General features: G+C 43.2%; 1 protein-coding gene across 21 annotated transcripts in view; it reads left to right on the top strand.

The window, feature by feature from the left end:
- FGGY (FGGY carbohydrate kinase domain containing) overlaps window positions 1–13,212 on the top strand; it is a 458,257-nt gene that overhangs the window by 372,215 nt on the left and 72,830 nt on the right. The gene's annotated exons all lie outside the window — the stretch shown is intronic.

Here is a 13,212-nt window from a genome sequence, read left to right as displayed (position 1 = left end):
GCTAAGTATGGATGGAATATAGAAATAAAAAGAAGAAATATATACTCTTTGGTTTGGAAATTTTCTAATTCCTTTGCCTGGAGAAGACTTCATACCATGCTTCCAGGAGTGTTTTGTTTTACCTATTTGTATTTAATTGTAACCTGTCCATTTACTTTTTATGGAGATAGATATAAAAAAAGCACTTTAACTGATTAAGAGCTTTAATTAAAAGATGCTTTTTATAGTATTATTAGCATGAAGATTTAGGCTAACCAACATTTTCCCAAATATCTCCCTCCTATAACTTATCACGAGCTTTTATAGAAGCAAAGGGTAGCCAAACATCTACGAAGTCTTTTCAAAATGTTTAGAATGGTTACAGAACTATATTTCTTAGATGAAGAGTTTATCTAAGTTTTTGACTTCATCTTGTTCAAGACAACATTTTTTGTCCATGCCCATGGCATGCAGAAGTTCCTGGGCCAGCGATTGAACCACTCCACGGCAATGACCAGAGCCATTGCAGTGACAATACCAGATCCTTAACTGCTACAGCACCAGGGAACTTCCTCAAGACAACATTTCATAGTGGCGCAAATCTGAAAAAATACATAGGATTATTTCATAGAAACAAATGCCTGTAAGTAATTAATTTGTCATTCTAAATTATCAATTATCCTTTTACTTTTCATAATAAATGTCCTTGTTGGAATAAATCAGAAATGAATAGGTTAGGGTTTATTTTCCCATTAATCTAGGATAATTCATGCATAGACGATCCATGCTCTATAAACTTAATATTCAACACAGTAAAAGAGATTACACAAACAAATTAGAGATGAGGGTAAGCTTGAGACTGACCTTTAGTTAAATCAGAAATTTTCTGTAATTGGGGAAAAAAATCCTGAAAAATGACTACACACACACACACACATATACCACTGGACAAAGTTTGATTCAGAGTCATGGAATGCATAGAGGTCTTACTGGAGTCCATGAAAGACTTTTAGTTCCAACATTGACACAAATGATCAAGAAGTATGCAGAAGAAAAATATCATTATTACAGTTTATCAAAGGTGTTTCATACTCTGTGATAAACCATAATTCAGACACCTGAGTGACATGTTTCTATTCATATGCATACCAAAGAAATTTGAACATTTAAAAATTTGGTCCCCGTTAAAAGTTATGTATAAAGAAAGTTCCTATACTGTTAGCATCATAATTTTATAAATGAAAAAACAGGGTAGGAGAGTTTCAGTGACTTACCAAAGCCAATGGCTAGAAATGGCTGGAGCCAGAATCCAAGTCCTAGCCTAGGATTTCAAAGCTGAGAATTGTTCACCTTGGTCACACATGGAAATGGACTCTCCATGATATTTTTATTTTATTTATTAATTTTATTGAAGTATAGTTGATTTGCAATGTTAATTCCTGCTATACAGCTAAGTGCTTCAGTTTATGTATATATAATTATAATGTATATGTTATATATGTATATACATACACACACACATTTTTAATATCCTTTTCCATTATGGTTTATCACAGAATATTGAATATAGTTCTCTGTTCTGTACAGTAAGACCTTGTCATTTATCCATTCTATATACACTGGTTTGCATCTGCTAACCCCAGACTCCCCATCCATCCATCCCCCACCCTCCATCCCCTTGGCGACCACAAGTCTGTTTTCTATGTCTGTGAATCTGTTTCTGTTTCGTGGATAGGTCGACTTGTGCCATATTTTAGATCCCAGATATAAGTGATAGCATATAGTAGTTGTCTTTCTCCTTCTTATTTCACTTGGTATGATAAGATGCAATGAGAGAAAATTTAATCAAATGGACTCTCCTGGAACTGAGTGTGTTGCCATTATTTTTTTAAAAATTCAGTGCCAGTGATAGACAACTAGAATTTGAACGTGCATTAAAATGTCACTGTGTTGGTAAAGGCCCCCACAGAAATTGCCCTCAAGTTAGGATAGTTTTAGAGGTTCAGTGGAAGTACAGTTTGGACTGGATTGTGGACCAGGGCCTAGAGAAAGCACAAGGAAGATGGTAGTGCACCGGGGTTCATGACAACTGGACCTTACGAGGCAGAGGAAGAGCACAGTCATTGGAACCCCTGAGCCCCGGAACAGAGAGCTGTGTGGAGGCTACTGAGTCAGCTGGCCTGCCAGTGACCCTGGAAGCAAAGAGTTGTCTTATTGACCCCATTCTCCTCCTTCTCTCTGATTTATTTTCAGGCCCCCTGTTGGCTGGAGCCAAAGTCAGAGGGCGGGGGATTCATTAGTGTGGTCCATGCATGTGGGCCTGACTTGGCCCAAAGAAGGGTGGGGGGTTGTTTAGGAGTGAATGCAGGCATCCTACACAGTCATCCAGACTAGGCTGTGCAGGTCTGTCTGTGGACCAGAGGCCAATCTGTGGCTGGTTTGTTATAGATTTGCAGTGAGAGCAGGGACTTGCATCAGAATGTAAATGTCTTACATTTTGTTCCTAGCAAGATGTTCTTAAAGAAAAGAATCCGCGTGTTTGTTTTCTTTCTGGAGCAACTCCTTAGGTCATTATGGATGGGCCCTTCGTGCAGCACGGACCTAGACTCCACAGCTCTGTGGGTGACACACAGGTTAACATGTTCAAAAGGGACCCCTTCTCCCTGACTTCATTTCCCCCGCCTTAATGTCATCTGAAGGCCAGAGAACTGTCTGTGCCTCTCCTGAGCTGGGCACTGTACTAAGGTATTGGAGGTGACATTTAATCCATGCAAGGTAGGTTATTCACTTTACCTTTACAGTTAGGAAGTTGAGGTGTAGGAAGTTTAAATAGCACATTCATCATCTAACAGGGAAAGAGTAGCAAAGCGGGCAATCAGATCCAGAGCTGACTCCAACGTCTCTCCTCTTCTTAGAGGCTGGCCCAGCCATGCTTAAAATGATCTGGCATGAATACCCGGGAAACAGTGCAGGGTTCGAAAGGGATTGCCTTGAGGGGAGACCCATGGCTGTGTTCTCTGGTGTTGGTAACAACAACCAAGTCATGGTTTCTGGGAATAGACACACCCCCAACTCCCCCAAAAATCAGATGGCACATTTTATGGATTCCATGTTACTTGGCTTTCGCAGGCCTTTCCCAGCACAGCCAGCCAGATCAGAAGGTGAAATCAGTTTGTTTCTAAGGGGCCCTTGTCTGTTTCTATTTCTTTCTAAAGCTGGGAGGTCTAGAAGGAAATGGGAGAAAGAATTCATGAGAGGGATACATTTCCTTAGAAATGTTATTAATTGGCTGTGCAAAACAAGAGAAGGAAATAAAATAGCTGCTCCTGACTAAGTAAAGGCATCTTCTTCCCTTATCTCATTAAAAATTAAAAGCACTCTTGGTTTAAGTAGAGCAAATTAGTAATTAAGTGCTATATAATCAACTTGTATAAACATAATATCGAAGGGGAGGCCAAATGAATCACTCTACTGACGTGTTTTTACCCCCATTAGTGCACCTTTTACTTGGGTCCTTCCTGTGATGTCAGGATGCATTTTCTCCTCTCCTCCGCTGCTGGAGGTAGAGTGGGCTATGTTAACTGGCCTGACAGATGACCGTGGGCTAGATCTGGAAAAGGCATGTGTCTGGCCTTGATTCCTCTAGGCGATGAGGCTCCCTATTTAATGTTTTTCGAGTCGAGGCTCATCACCAGGTAGCTTCCCTGTAACAGGGACCACCCTAAATGGTAGCAGGGCAAAGGAGAATTAAAGACATCTTGGAGCCTTTGGAGTTCTAGCCAGGTGGAGAGGAAGAGGACACAGACAGATACAGTTATGAAAAAGTCAGTATTGGAGTTCCCTTGTGGCTCAGTGGTAGTGAACCCAACTAGTATCCATGAGGATGCGGCGTCCATCACTAGGCCTGATCAGTGGGTAAAGGATCCAGCATTGCCTCAAGCTGTGGTGTAGGTCACAGATGCAGCTCGGACCTAGCATTGCTATGGCTGTGGCCTAGGCTGGCAGCTGTAGCTCCAATTCAACCCCTAGCCTGGGAACCTCCATATGTGGCAGGTGCAGCCCTAAAAAGAAAAGGAAAAAGAGAAGAAAAAGTTAGCACTAGGTGTAATGGCAAATACCGAAGGGCCTTGGCTTGGGCTCACATCTTAGTTCTGCCATTTGCCTAAGTTACTTACTTTCTCTGTGCTTCAGAGCCCTCGTCTGTAAAAGATAAATGATATCGAGTTCCCTTCATGGCTCAGTGGTTAACGAACCCAACTAGGACCCATGAGGATGCAGGTTCAATCCCCCACTTCACTCAGTGGGTTAAGGACCTGGCGCATGAAGATGCAGGTTCAATCCCCCACTTCACTCAGTGGGTTAAGGACCTGGCGTTGCCATGAGCTATGGTGTAGGTCACAGATGTGGCTTAGTTCCTGCATTGCTGTGGCTACGGTGTAGGCTGGCAGCTGTGGCTGTGATTCAGCCCCTAGCTTGGGAACTTCCATATGCCGCAGGTGCAGCCCTAAATAGCAAAAAAAAAAAAAAAAAAAAGATAAGTGATATCTGCATCATAGATATATTAGCTCATAATTTCTTTTGTAAGAACTAAACACATTAGTACATGTAAAGTAGAATAGTGTTTATTTAATGTTGGCTGTTGTTTGTTTAACCACTGTTGTGGTACAACAGATAAGGGAGCACCAAGGAAGGAGCATCATCCGTTGTCTTGAGGGCTAGGAACATCCTTCTGAGAAGGCAACACTTGAACTGGTCCAGAGAGGATCAGGTAGTGATAGAGGTGGAACCCCGGTTTGGGGGGCATGTGACCCCAGGCCTGCTCATCATCTTTGCAGTGGAGAACCTTCTCTGAAAGCAGAGAAAGGGGCATGGGCCTCAAGCCTGCACAAATCTCTCTCCATGTGCTCAGCACAATAAATATCAGTAATAACTGCTTGAGCTCAGTGGTGTTATGGCAGCTGCCTCCAAGTATGGGGGCGTGGAAGAGGGTGAGGGAGCTGAATCTGATGTGGGCAGAATCAGAGGAAATCAAGGGAGGCAGAAGAAAGCAGCCTTCTAAATCACCTTGCTACACTCAAGAGGATGCATCTCCTTGGCTTGCTAGCTCTGAAAAAGGACCTGGCGGCGCAAGGTATTTAATTTCTCTGAGCCTCAGTTCTATATTAACTGACCCCACTGTGTCCCTGCAAATATTCTGTGATTAAAAGCACACTTAGCCCAATGCCTGGCACACAGAAAAGGATTCCTGTACTTAATCCTTAGCAAAAGACCGGTGAAGTAGACGGTATCATGGTCCCACTTATAAAGCAGGAAATTGAGGCATCAGAATGCTGATAAGCTGGGCTAAGATCACACGGATGGTTAGTTCAGGGAGGGTGGCTTCAATTTAGCTGGTCTGACTCTAGGCCCATCTGCTGCTTCTCCCCTGCTGCCCACTGCCTCTTAGAGCACCAAGAGCTAGACTCTATGTTATATGCTAAAAATAAGGCAGATGTCACTTGATTATGTCCAGACCCCTCACTTGCTAGTGAGGAAGAGGTCCTTTCTCCTGATTGAGGGAATGATAGAACTGAGCCTACAGCCATGGTAGCCCTTTACCAGGTGGGGCCAGAGTCACTCACCAGGAATGTCAGCCCGCAGATGCAGTGGAAAAGCAGCTGCTTATACCGATCTTGGCAGTTTTCTTTGGGGAAGAAAATGATTTGTTTAGGAGTTTATCACTCATATTCCTCTTCCATAAAGGATTTGAGGAACCTTCTAATAGATGACTAAGCAGAATAAAGCTAAGTGAAATAAAACTCACAAGTTAAGCCCTGTAGAGAGTGAAGATACCTCTAGTCCTTAGACTAGAGGGTCCCCAAATATAGATGCCCTCAGGTGCCAGGTTGGTCCATAGAAACAAGCAGAGGGCAAGATGATTTCATCCTCTTCCAGACTGGAAGATGCACACCCTGCCTAAGGATGTTGAAATTCAGATTGTTTTAACCCTGCATTGGTGAGTGCCAGACCAAGAAGATTTCTGGGACAGCTTTGGCCTGTGGGTCTCTGACCCATAAATAAGGGGATTACTTTGAGCTTCCAGGCAGCCAACATAAAACTGGGAAATAGGTCAAGTCATATAGTATGCACAGAGTCAAAAGAGACCACATTTTCCCTGGTACCAAATTCTAAAATTGCCAGTCTTTTAAAAACAAACCTAGAAATCCTTCCATGGAACTTTGCAGAAGCAGCTGAAGAATACACTTCCTTGCTGAGTCCAGAGTAAGACATTGCAACTCGACTTCAGATTAAGAATTGCCTGGGTTTGTAACTTTCTGGAGCTGCTGCTTGGCCCCCAGAGGTAGAATTGAAAGTATCCAGCATGGGAGATGGATGGCATGTCCCTTACCACGCTTCTCTGAATGTTCCTTCCGCCGGCCAGCTTCACAAACAAAGCTGTGTCACTGACCTAGGAGTGTCTTAGAGGACCTCAGTACTAAAGCTTTTACCAGCCTGGCATCAGGGAAGTGCTAAAATGAAGCACCCATCAATCGAGAAGGGCAACAGATGTTGAAGCATATCAAATGTCAGTAAACAGCAGGCCTGCAGAGGCCACTGAACTTGGCATCCTCATAGCAAAAATACGCTGTTGCCTTCAAGAGGGAACGCCATGGACTATCACAAAATGCATTAAGTGATGTAGTTTGTTCTTGGTCTCTACTTTTTAAGGGCAAATTTAATGTTCACAGAGTGTTCTAGGCTTTCAGCCCTGGAAATGTAGGTCTTCAAGATATCCTCCCAGTAATTATGACAAATTTCATCTTCAGCTTATCTAGGACCCTCCCTTTTACTGCGAGCTGTATGATTCATATTATAAGTAATAAATAGGACTCAGATGTCACATAAATCTGGGTTCCAATCCTGAGTTCAGATGCTATAACTGTACATTAGTTCAATCCTTTTGACCTAAGCTGGTTTTCTCACTGTAAAAATGAGGCTATGAAGAGTGCGTGCCTCATGAGATTGTTGTGAAGATTAAATGAGATAATATATAGAAAGCATTTAGAACAGTGACTGGTATGATTAAACCTTCAGTGAGAGTTATACAAAATTAGAATGATATTTATGATGATACCTACCATTAGCAGCTGGCCATAAATCACACATTGTACTAGCACCTTGTATATGTTACTGAAAGATGGCTGGGCCACTCATTTGCCTGCTTGCTCTCCGATGGCTTGTTCACCCCTGTCCTGCTGTGTACTGCATTTCCCAGGCTCCCTTGCAGCTGGCCACTGAGTAAGTTTGGCCAATGGGAAATACTGATGGAAGATTGACATGCGGGAAGCAGGGAGAAGTCAGGTTGTTTCTTTCACTATAGCAGCTGCCCCATTCTGACCGCTCAGCCCTTCTTTGGTTTCACCTCCAGCCTGGCATCACCAGCCCCTGGCTCTGGTCCCTCCAATGCCTCCCATCATCTCTTGATCCCTAAGAGGAGTAGCAGCTTTTGGCCTTTGCTGATCTCTTCAGTTCCTTCAACATCATCTGCCCGGCTTTAGTTTCTTCTGTCTTCTATGAACAAATTTCCTGCACTCAGTTCTTGTTGAACGACCTAGAGTGGCTTCTCATCTCCTGACTGGATTCTGAGTAATAGAGTTGCTTTTAAATATTAAAAGAGAAGTCAATCCTTATGGTGAATCCATTCCCCCCTCCCATTGGAATGAGCTAGGCCAATGGGAGAAAGGGTGGCTGGTTACCATGGAGAGCAGTCCACTTTGACTAAGTGGCATGCAAAGGACGAAAATTGACCTAAGCAACTTTAGCGAATGCCCAGATCTGAGTAACCCCGCTCTGAGTTAGGCATTGGAGCCTGTAGCCATACGTAACTTACCACTTTCCGGAGGAGATCTGACTGGATTACAAGTCAGAGCTGGGCACAGTTCAAGGTAGTGTCTAGTCAAAAGGAATAGAAACTCCTCTTTCTTGAACCAGCACTCTGGACCATTCACCATACTATATATGTGATTATTCTCATCATGCAAGTGAGGATTTAGAGACTCAGAAAGGGCAAACAGTTTCCCTAAAGTCACACAGCTATTAAGTAATGGCATGAGGAATTGAAGTCTGTATGTCTCAGAGTTTATGTTTCTTGAAACATATCTCTTCCTCAAGGTTTCCAAATTTTCTTCCTGTTTCAAAGCAAATTACAAGAAAGCTGCATGTGTAACTCATATTGCTCTGGTCGCTTAGAAATTTCCTTGCAGAACCAACATTTAAAGTTTCTCATGTAGTTCTCATAATAAGTTTATGTTCGAAGTTTGTTATTTTCATTTTTACAAATGAGAAAACAGACTCAGAAAATTAAAAGAACGTACCCAAGGTCAGACTGGCTGTTAATATTCAAGCTGAATATTTGAATACAGGTTTTTCTGTCTGGTACAGAAAAATACACTGTTTTCTGTCTGGTACAGAAAATACACTGTTTCTACTGGTGACATCAAAGGATTGGATTTTAGGAGAGAGGGCCTAATGTTTTACAGGTTTAAAAAAAGAACAAGAGGAAAAACAAGGGCAGGTTCCCCACCTTCAAGGAGCTGACAGTCAGGCTAGAAGAATAAAAATGAAGCAACCTGAAACCAGAGAGTACCATTACATAAGCTGCTCCCTGGTAACAGCTACAAGCAAGAAAGAGAAGTGTGGTTTTGTATAAGACGGAGGGCTTGAAATGGAAATGCTAACTTAGGGAGAGCAGAGAAGCAGCAGGAAGTGGACTTTTCAGATAGTTGGTAATGAAAGCCGAAGAATAACACAGGCAAAAAAGATATCCACTCAAGTCCTAGGAAGGATCCCAACTGGGGAGTAACAATAGAAAGCTTAGTATGTAAGGGCCACACTTGATGGGGAGTAGGGATTGTCAGCTAGAAACAGATTGCTATAAACTGGATCAGGAGTCCTGGGAGCATCCTTTGCCCAACATCCCCTGACTCTTATCTATCTTTTTTTTTTTTTTTTTATGTAATAAGCTAATAGTCTCATTTTTAAAAAATGAACAACATTAAGTGCTTCTTAAATGATAACACTGCTTCCTGCTGAAGAAAAAAAGCCTGTAAATTATTTCAAGCCTGGGAGTAACAGCAAAGATTTATTATGTATCTCCAACAGTTTTGAAGACTCCCTGAAATTGAAAGGGAACACTTTAAATGCCCCTAGGAAGTTATCCTGTTTCACCAGAGTGCCTTTGTGTAGAGTGTTACATGTTTGGGGACATGGGGACTGACAAGGCACCTTCTGAGACAAGGCCGCTGAGATGGGAAGCCAGCAACTGCTTCACCCCACCTCACAATTGACCTCCCTTCCCCTCCCCCTCCCCCTCAGCTGACACTTTGGCCAGAGGAGCCTGGGTGTTGGATGGAGTTGATCAGACTGAAACTCCTACCAAGTTGGCCATGTCACTTTCAGCTGTCGGCATCTCTGATGAGGAGGGATCCGGACAGGCCAGGCTGGTTCAGATAACTGGATGACAGCAGTTGTTTTCACCCTAGGAAGCGGACTAACGGCTACAGACAGAAATCGATGGAGGAGAAAATTACAGACAATCCTAAAGCGGAGATTCGAGCAAGTGCTTAGACGATGAGGAAGCCGCTAGCTTTAGTGAATCTGGCATATTGTGGTGTGGTGGGGACTGGGACCCTTCTCTTCAAGGGGCTCCTGAAACGATAACAGAGGGTAGTCAGGAAGTGTCAGCAGTCATTGTGTGTATGACTATGGATTAACTCACTTAATCCTCACAAAAATCCCATGAGGTCCTGATCTGTCTTGTGCTTTGCAGATAAGGAGGCCTTTACAGATAAGGAGGCCAAATCACAAAGAGGTTAAGTACTTTCCCAAGGTTAGCTAGCTAGTAAGATACACTCCTGCCATGTTTTGAGCCTGTGGACTGCTCACTGGAATAATACTGGAACCCATCTGTAAAGCTGCCTTGGGATACTCCTCACAGTGGGCCCACGTCTACACGCACCCCCTCACCACTGCTTCTCTGCAGTGCTGCCCTAGGGTGTTTCAGTGTCGGCTTACCCCACCTGGGGGTGAGCTTCCGGGAAGGATCCCAGTCTCCCTTATCCGTAACTGGTAGCAGGTATGGCATGAGCAGGTGTTGTATTACCATGGAGGTGAAGTTGGCAGAGATTGCATATTCCCCCTGAGCTGCCTGAGAAGGCTGGTTACCCAAAAAGCCAGCCACTGAAAGGAACGGTGCTGCACTGGAGGAATGTGGATTGGAAGCCCTTAGCCGGTAAAATCCAAGCTAACCCCACTTAGCTCTTAGCCCTGTCTCTGCAAACAGCTTTCCGTGTTCATACCGGCCCCACCCCAGACTGTTCCTTGTGAGTCTCAGTTACTCTTTTTTCAAGGATACATACCCCAGCTTCACTTGTTGGTTCAGTGACTGAACAACTCGATGTATAACCCAGGACAAGAGGTCAACCTCTTTGGCCCTCAGTTTCCTCATCTTTACACTGAAAGAATCAGGTTCTGGTTTTCACAGAATGTAAAGTTGTGGACCATTTGTAAGGCCAGTGTATCAAACAGATAGAAGCTGAGCCGTGTCTCCTCTTTGCTGTGTCACTCCCTCCCTTTCCCCACCACATGGCAGCCTTGGAGGGTCTCATTTGAACTTAAGAAGCACTGGACTCCGGTTTCAAAGGCAATAACCCAAAATTATTAATTAACTCTAATAATAATACAATCACACAGTATTTCAAAATGGAACCCGTTGGGAAAGGTGGGTTCAGGGACTCTCAGTGAGACCCCTGTGTCCACTTGACTGTTGGATGCTGTGGGCTCCTGGGGGGTGGTGTCAGCTTGGCTTGACTGTGTACAGTGGGCTAGGGAAGCTAAAGCCTCAGCCCTGTCCTCCTTGGCTGGAAACAGACCGCGTGTCCTGGCACTGGTGAATTAGAAATTCTATCCAGCGACTCTTAGAGATTAATTTTCCGTCTGGGGATCTGACCTCTTGCTTCAGCAGCCGAGGGGATCAGACCATTCTGGGAGGAGTCAGCGAGCTAGCCCTCTGAAAGGCCTTCCTTTTCTTTCTCTTTTTCTTTCTTTTTTCAACTGTACGTTTCAAAGGGAATTTCTGATTACGTTGGGGGCTTAACACCACCAGTCTGAATCCCTCTTGGCATTTTCGAGCTTTGGAATATCCATACCACCCCCCACAACGGGGCTTTGTGCTAGAAGATTACTGAAGCTTTAACTCTATTTATGTCTTTGGATTTATTTAAAAACAAAAAAAAAAAAAAAAAAAAAAAACTTTGGGAGTGAGGGACGAATGCCCCATTTCTTTTTATTTATTCATTTATTTATTTATTTATTTATTTAGTCCGTTTTCACAGATCTCTTAATGCTTCAAGGGTAAGAATCTTTCTTGGGTTATTTCCATACCTTTAGTGCCTAACGCAGAGATTGGCGTGGACCACTTGGTAAATATTTGTACATCATTCAACACATATTCCCCTAGATACAGTGATGTGTGAAATAACCATTGTACCAATCTTCAGCACATTCACAGTTGAGTGTAAGAGATAGCTTAAAAAATAAATACAGGGAGTTCCCATTGTGGCGCAGCGGAAACGAATACAACTAGGAACCACGAGGTTGTGGGTTCGATCCCTGGCCTCGCTCAGTGGGTTAAGGATCTGGCATTGCTGTGAGCTGTGGTGTAGGTCGCAGACGCGGCTCAGGTCTGGCGTGCTGTGGCTGTGGTGTAGGCCAGCAGCTACAGCGCCGATTAGACCCCCTAGCCTGGGAACCTCCATATGCCATGGGAAGCGACCCTAAAAAGATAAAAGACAAAAATAAATAAATAAATAAATACATTCAAATACATACATACTATCTCTTGGGTAAAGAAAAAAGAACAGTTTCAATGGAAGAACCACTCAGAGTGATTGATGAATGAATGAAAGTAAAACAGCTTCAACTACCAATCCAAAATCTCTATCTCATCTCATCTCTTCATAAATAATTATGATCACTATTATTTTAATTGTTACAGCTGCTACCATTTCTTGAGTATCATGATCAGAGAGCTAAGTGTCAGAGGTGAATCCAGGTTTGTCTGATAGAGCTTCTGCATTGAGCAGAAGGGAAGAAATTCCAAAGATATCACCAGGGATCCAACAGGGTTTCCTGTTTGAGGAACACTACATCCTGCCTTGTTGCAAAAGATCAATTATATTGGAAGAGAAGAAAAAATCTTTGCTGGAGAGCGAGAAGGAAGAGGAGGAAGATAGTATTTTTGAAATGACTGTCTTATCAGCCTAGCAGTAATAAACCATCACCATGGGAACAGAAACTCTAATTAATGACAGATGTTGAGTCACTTTAAAAACCGCACCGACTGAATGCCGAGCTGGTGCCGTAACCCTCTCTCCCCTGCTGCAGCTGGGCTCAGCATGCTCTGGTCTTGTTGGAGAGACCCATTTTTCATGGGTGGAGCAAACTCTGGACTTGGCATCCGAAGACTTGCATCCACCCCAGCCCCCATCTGCCCTTTCTGGGCTCTTTTGCCTTGAACACTAAGCTTACCAAAAGTGCAAGGTGACTATCCTTAATTTTGTCATTATTATTATTACTAGCGATAGTAGTAGCTTTTTGAGCTTCAGTTTCAAGATCCATAAAAATGATAAGCAACATCGTTTCATCAGTTACTACAAGAAGTACCCTTAGAGCAGTGCCTGGCACAGTGTGCCATAATATTCAACCATGGGGACACTGATGCTGGGAAAGAAGAGGAAGGGTGAGGAGGAAGAAGAGCAATCGCAGTGATGTACATCTGTAGAATCCTGAAAGCTCTGAGGTGTGATACAAATGAGGGCATTCTACTCATTGTCAAAATATTTTTTGGTCAGTTTCTGAGCTGGTAGCTCATGCCTATGTTTAGTTTTCTCAAAGGTTCTATTGTCTATGTTGCCTTTTTGTCCAGCCCAGTATGTATGTCTGTCCTGATCCCAACTGTGGGGAAGGACCACTGAGGCAAAGAATTTACAGAAACCATGAGAAAAATTTACTTAGAGCCTAAGTTCTCTGTAAGATAGGATTTTCAAAAGAATGCTCTTGAGTATATTAAAAGGTGTTCCTAGAAAGAATTCATTTGTTAAATGCTACATTCAAGTTAACTAGGTATCTTTGTAGCAAGATGTTGCATAAAGCTTTAATATATAAACATGATGGTGAACTTCCTGGGTGGGGAGG

Source organism: Sus scrofa, chromosome 6, assembly GCF_000003025.6.
Source record: "Sus scrofa isolate TJ Tabasco breed Duroc chromosome 6, Sscrofa11.1, whole genome shotgun sequence".
Taxonomy (NCBI): Eukaryota; Metazoa; Chordata; class Mammalia; order Artiodactyla; family Suidae; genus Sus; species Sus scrofa.
This window is presented reverse-complemented; position numbering and strand designations above follow the sequence as displayed.